This window comes from Quercus suber, unplaced genomic scaffold (genome assembly GCF_002906115.3).
Source record: "Quercus suber isolate HL8 unplaced genomic scaffold, Cork oak 2.0 scaffold_59, whole genome shotgun sequence".
In the NCBI taxonomy this organism is placed as follows: Eukaryota; Viridiplantae; Streptophyta; class Magnoliopsida; order Fagales; family Fagaceae; genus Quercus; species Quercus suber.
This window is the reverse complement of record NW_027069524.1, coordinates 152,165-157,705: the sequence shown is the minus strand read 5'-3', so window position 1 is coordinate 157,705 and position 5,541 is coordinate 152,165. Positions and strand designations below refer to the sequence as shown.

The window sequence follows — 5,541 nt, the reverse complement described above, 5'->3', positions numbered from 1 at the left end:
CAATATATAAACCTTTCAACAGTTCTTTTGACAAATTCAAGTCCTCGAAAGTACTCACTGATGTATACAGGGTATCATTCATAGTAACCTACATCAAATTAACCCCCTAATATATCAAAACCTAAAATTGAAAACTGAATAAAACATATCTATTAGACTCAACTATACATGTGTGTTTTTGTATTCATGTTCCAAGTAACATAATAATAGGAATTAAAACTATAGAACACTATATCTATTACCACATTGTATAAGCATCAAAACAAAAAGTAATATCAATGGTAAAGATTCAAAACCCTAATTAGGATCTCAAACTATATTCAAAATCAATACTTTATTATATTTTAACCAAAAGTAGCAGCAAAGGTATTGAGTTGATCGAAACCCTAATTAGGATTAGGCAAATAAAGAAATTCAAATCTTCGTGATGTGAGAGATTGATGGTACCACAATGATGTGAGCGTTTTGGTGTCGTCGATGGTCAAGGCCTTGATGTTGAGTTCGGCGGCGACTTTGTCCTGTTGCGAAGTTGACGAAGTAGTCGTGTCCTCCAAAGGCTCGTTGTCTTCTTTGCCGTCCCAACGTTTTATCTTCATCTTTGGAACAGGGATTTGCTGTGGTGTCGGAAACGGAGAAACAGTAGCAGCCGTGGTGTATTCTTGAGGCAGTGGTGCTGCAGTGGTGGCGGTGTTAGTGGTGTTAGCCATTGAGAGAGAGAGAGAGAGAGAGAGAGAGAGATAAAAACCTTTTTTGAGAAGGAGAATATATATTCTCATAAACGTAGAGTTTATATATTTAATAAAAAGAAAAAAAAAATCAGATTTAAAAATTAAAAAAAATGTTGACGTGAAAAATTGTGGAGCTAATAGATGTTTCGGTTATATATATATATATATATAGATGATTAAGATCGATCCAAGATTGTTAAAAAGATAGGATTCTAATCCATTAAGTATGTATGACTCAAGATAAGCAAAACACAAATTAAAAAGAAAAAACAAAGGCAAAACTATCTTCTTATTATTAAAAGATAGGCAAGGCAAAACTGTGTTAAACATGAAAATGAAAAAAAAAAAAAAATGTACTCAAACAATGCCTAAACTTGAAGTTTTTAACTATTTTCTTTATTAAAATTTTGCTAGAAGGAGAGTAAAAGACATGAAGATCATCAATCTATAACAGCAAGTTTCTGATACTCTTCGCCAGAGATAGCAGCTTCCATGATAGCAACCGGGTTGATAGCCCCATCATTATCTAAGAACAACTTCATCAAATTTTTTGAATACCCACTCACCAATGCAACCCCTTTCTGCGTCCCAGGCACTGGAGTGGCACGCGAATCCCTCAAATTCCAAAACACAATCTCCGGTATTGCAGACCCATACCCTTTCTCCCTAAACTTCCTCTGTATCGCTTCATAGTCAGTCTCCCACCTATTTGCCGATGCTTGATCAAACTCCATGTCACTAAACACAAACACCCTCTTTATCATCTGATCCTCCTTCAAGTTCCCATTCACAGCCACTTCCAAAATAAGATCAAACACCTTCTGCAAGTCCGTGTTCATTCCCCCCTCCATTCTCCTCACGAAACGCGTCTTCGATACAAGATCATTGCCTCGAATCAAACAAAGCTTAGGGTTTTTACTAAACGTAATAAGCTTCCCTTTCCATGGCTCTTCACTAAGTTCCGAAACCAACACTCCCAATGCAACAGAAACTTCCATAGGCTCCCCACCCATACTTCCAGAGACATCACAAATGGCAAGGCAATTCTTGAACTTCCCCTTCTTTAACAAATCATTCACCATTCTCTTCCATTGTAGCTCTGCCACTTGCCTACCATCTTTGTCATTCAAAGACTTTATGATCTCATGTGGAAGCAACGCTCCGGCTGCGATTGTCGAGTTCCCAGCCTTCACATCTTCCAAATAGCCCTCGAATCGATCTTTATCATGCTTCAAGAACTTCTCTTTATAAAACTTCATAGCCACAGAAGCCACCCTATTGTACTTTATTTCACCCCATCTATTTGCACCAATATAAACCTCAGGGCTCAGGCAACTCCAAAACCTTTCTTAAAGGCACCAACACTTGCTTTCTCAACCTATCTCGAACTCTATATGCGTAATGAGCCTCTTCCACACCTTGGTATTCGACATAAGACTCTCGCGGAAAAACCCTCCTCGCAATGCTTTCGCAAAGCAAAGTCGATCTATCAAACGACGAATCAATCGAAGGACACCACTTCGCCGCTAAGCTAATCTTTCTATACTCCCCAGCGTTCAAGAATTCAACGTCAGCCTTCAAAGACTTGGCGAAAAACTCCGAAACACGGTCGTATAAGAGCTTAAAATCAGGGTCACGCTTGTATCTTTCTAAAACCTTCTTGGCCATAGCCACGTGTTTGGATTTCCTCTCTTCACTTGCTTTCATCTTTGCAAACCGAGCTCTCTCCATGTCATTCAAGACCCTAATCTCTCTGGCCAGGGTTTTTCTATTCCTCGAATATTTTTTACTCCTCGAAATTGTTTTACTACTTCCACGCCTCAAACTCAGTCCTCTACTAACAACAACAACACCACCCGTTTTCTTGCCTTTTCTTTGTTTCCACTCCGCCTTTTGATTCTTCCGCACATCAGAACCTTCAAGAAGCCTATACAAAATCTCAGGCAAGTCTTTTATGTAACCAAAATCAGCAAGAGACCCAATATTACACGCTAATGTTTTGGGGTGGTGTTTATGTAGCCAAAACGCCGCTGTATAAAACCCTTCTTTATCAGTCTTGCCAGTGCCACGTACTCCTCTGAGATTCAAGATGAGTTTGAGCGTGGTCAAGGGGTTGTGGGCCCAAGCCAATTGGAGTCTCTGGGTCAAAGATACGGGTGGGGTATCGGGCACGACATGGAAGAAGAAATCTAGGCATGGGTTGCCAGAAGTGAGAAAGGTTGGCGAGTAGTTCTCTGTGTAACCCATTTGGGGTTTAAAGGTAACGGTGTTGTTGAAGTTTTTGATCACGAGGTCCATGAAAAAATCATTGACTATAGGTTCGGATTGGGATTGAGATTGGTTTTGGGTGTCTTTGTACATCTCTGGGGGACCAAGAAAGGCCATTTCTGATCTGATCTTGATTTTGATGGAGGAAGACTCAAGAGTTAGAACAGAGGCAAAAAATAAGAGATATTTGGATATGAGTCTAATAAAACTGCGGTGAGGGTTTTGGTTCAAGGTTTTGGTTTTGCGTTTTGCGTTTTGCGTTTTACTTTTATAGGACTTATTTCTTGAATCTTGGGTACCACGTTTAAAGTAATGTCAGCATGACACATACTTTGTATGATTGTCCTGGCACCTAGGAAAAGGCGTTACAAATTTAACTTAGACTACTTGCACACCAAGCCACTCCATTAGCTTGAAATTATTATTATTTTTTTAATTTTTAATTAGTTATATATATTTATATTTGAAACTGATTTAGTTACTTAGAGCATTCACATCAACTGTTTCATAAAAAATGCCATTTTAATACACTAAAAGTCAACTTTATTATTTTATCATATTTTTTTACAATATCTCATTTATCAGATGTTTTATTTTTCAATTTTATACATTAAAATAATATTTACTACACATTAAAATAATATATTAACTCCTCCATATCATCATCATCATCAACAAAAACAACAACAACAACAAAAACGGCATAACTACCACTGCCGTAACAACACCGACAACCACCACTGGCACAAACCCACATCCACCAACAACAACTTATTGAAAAAAAAAAAAAAAGCCCAAACTTACATGTGATTGTGAGGCCAAACTCCACGGTAACAGCTAATCTCAATGGCAATGGTCAAGGCGGAGAAAAAAGAAGAGAGAGAGAGAGAGAGAGAGAGAGAGAGAGAGAGAGAGAGAGAGAGAGAGAGAGAGAGATCTGCATCGCACCACAAGTAATAGTACCGCACTGCATTGCATGGTGCAATGTGGTTTACGATTTTATAATAAGAAAACTGCACAAATCGCACCACACAACACCCTCTCTATATATTAATATATTTAATTATTTTTAATATTAAATATATTATTAACAGCTAATAACCCTAGTTTTCAAAAAAAAAAATATATATATATATATATATAGTTTGATAACCCTAGGAAGTGTTGATTAAGAAAGCTAGCCCAAAACAAAGAAAAACTAGCTCAATAGTTTAAAATTTGAACCGAAACAAAGGGAAAAATTAGTTTTGGGTTGAGTAGAAAGAGCCCAAAATTTGAAAAATATACCAACTTCAAATCATTCAAATTGCATCTTATACATCGTACCGCATATGAGACCGCAAAAATGAGGTGCAGTGCGGTTATGGTTTTGGCTAAACTTTAAGCCGCACCGCATCACACCGCACATGTGACCACAAAAATAAGATGCGGTGCAGTTATAATTTTAGCTAAACTGTACTGTAAAGTGCGGTGCTAAAAATTGCCCAAAACCGCACTACACCACGAACACCCCTAGGCATAGGGAAAGTAACTTTTTCTTCTTTATCTTATGATAAGATTTTTTGAAAAATTTTCAGTTTATTGATCACTAACTTTTTCATTTTTATGTTTATCTATGTTCCCTTATATTTGATATCTGTGGCTCAATTGATCCTTTTAATGCTTGGCTTATAAACAAGTTTCTTTCAATAAGAAGTTTTTAATCTCTCTCAAACATTCAAACAAATATGAAGCCAAATCTTTTCAAAATTCCACCATGTGAATGTTTTGTTATTTATTATTAGTTTTGGTTGAATTTTTATTAGTGCAATGGTTATTACATACACACTACTACACACACCATGCACACACATTATTTTTAACTGCAATCGTGTAATAGTATTTTCCATTTTGATTATATTGTTGTTTATATTGTTTTAAAAAAATGTGAAGATATTTAACACTTACTACCTATCTGGTTATAGTGTTTATATTGTTTTAAAAAAATGTGAAAATATTTAATATTTTCTACTTATTTAGTATATTGCAACTAGTAAGAGCATTCTCATCAGGTGTATCAAATGCCAAATACTTAGCATTTGACACACCAAACACCAAAAATCCATCTCATGAGAGGTTTCAAGTGCTATAATTCTTACTACAAGTGCACACTACCGTTCCAAAGATGGAATGGTTCGGATTGAAATGATAAAAAAAATATTGTTTTTTATTTATTTTCTCTTTCATCCTTTATGATTTTCTTTCTTCTCTCTCTTTCATTTTTTCTTCTTCTTTCTTTATCCGCCACTTCATCTCTGTCCCTCTCTTTTCCTCTTTTTTTTCTTCCTTTTTTCTTCTTCTTTCTCCCAAAGCTTCACCTCTCTATTTTTTCTTTTTTCTTTTTCTTTTTTTTTTCTCTCTTTTTTTCCTTTTTTCTTTTTTTTCTATCACTTTCTCTGCGCATCTCTGTCTCTCTCTTTTTCTTTTTTTCTTTTTTTTTTTTTTTTGCTCTCTCTCTCTCTCTCTCTCTCTCTCTCTCTCTCTCTCTCTCTCTCTCTCTCTCTCT

At 36.2% G+C, this 5,541-nt stretch overlaps 1 pseudogene; it reads right to left on the bottom strand.

Moving 5' to 3' along the window:
• Positions 1–993: 993 nt before the first annotated feature.
• LOC111984023 (uncharacterized) lies at positions 994–3,216 on the bottom strand (annotated as a pseudogene).
• Positions 3,217–5,541: the final 2,325 nt, after the last annotated feature.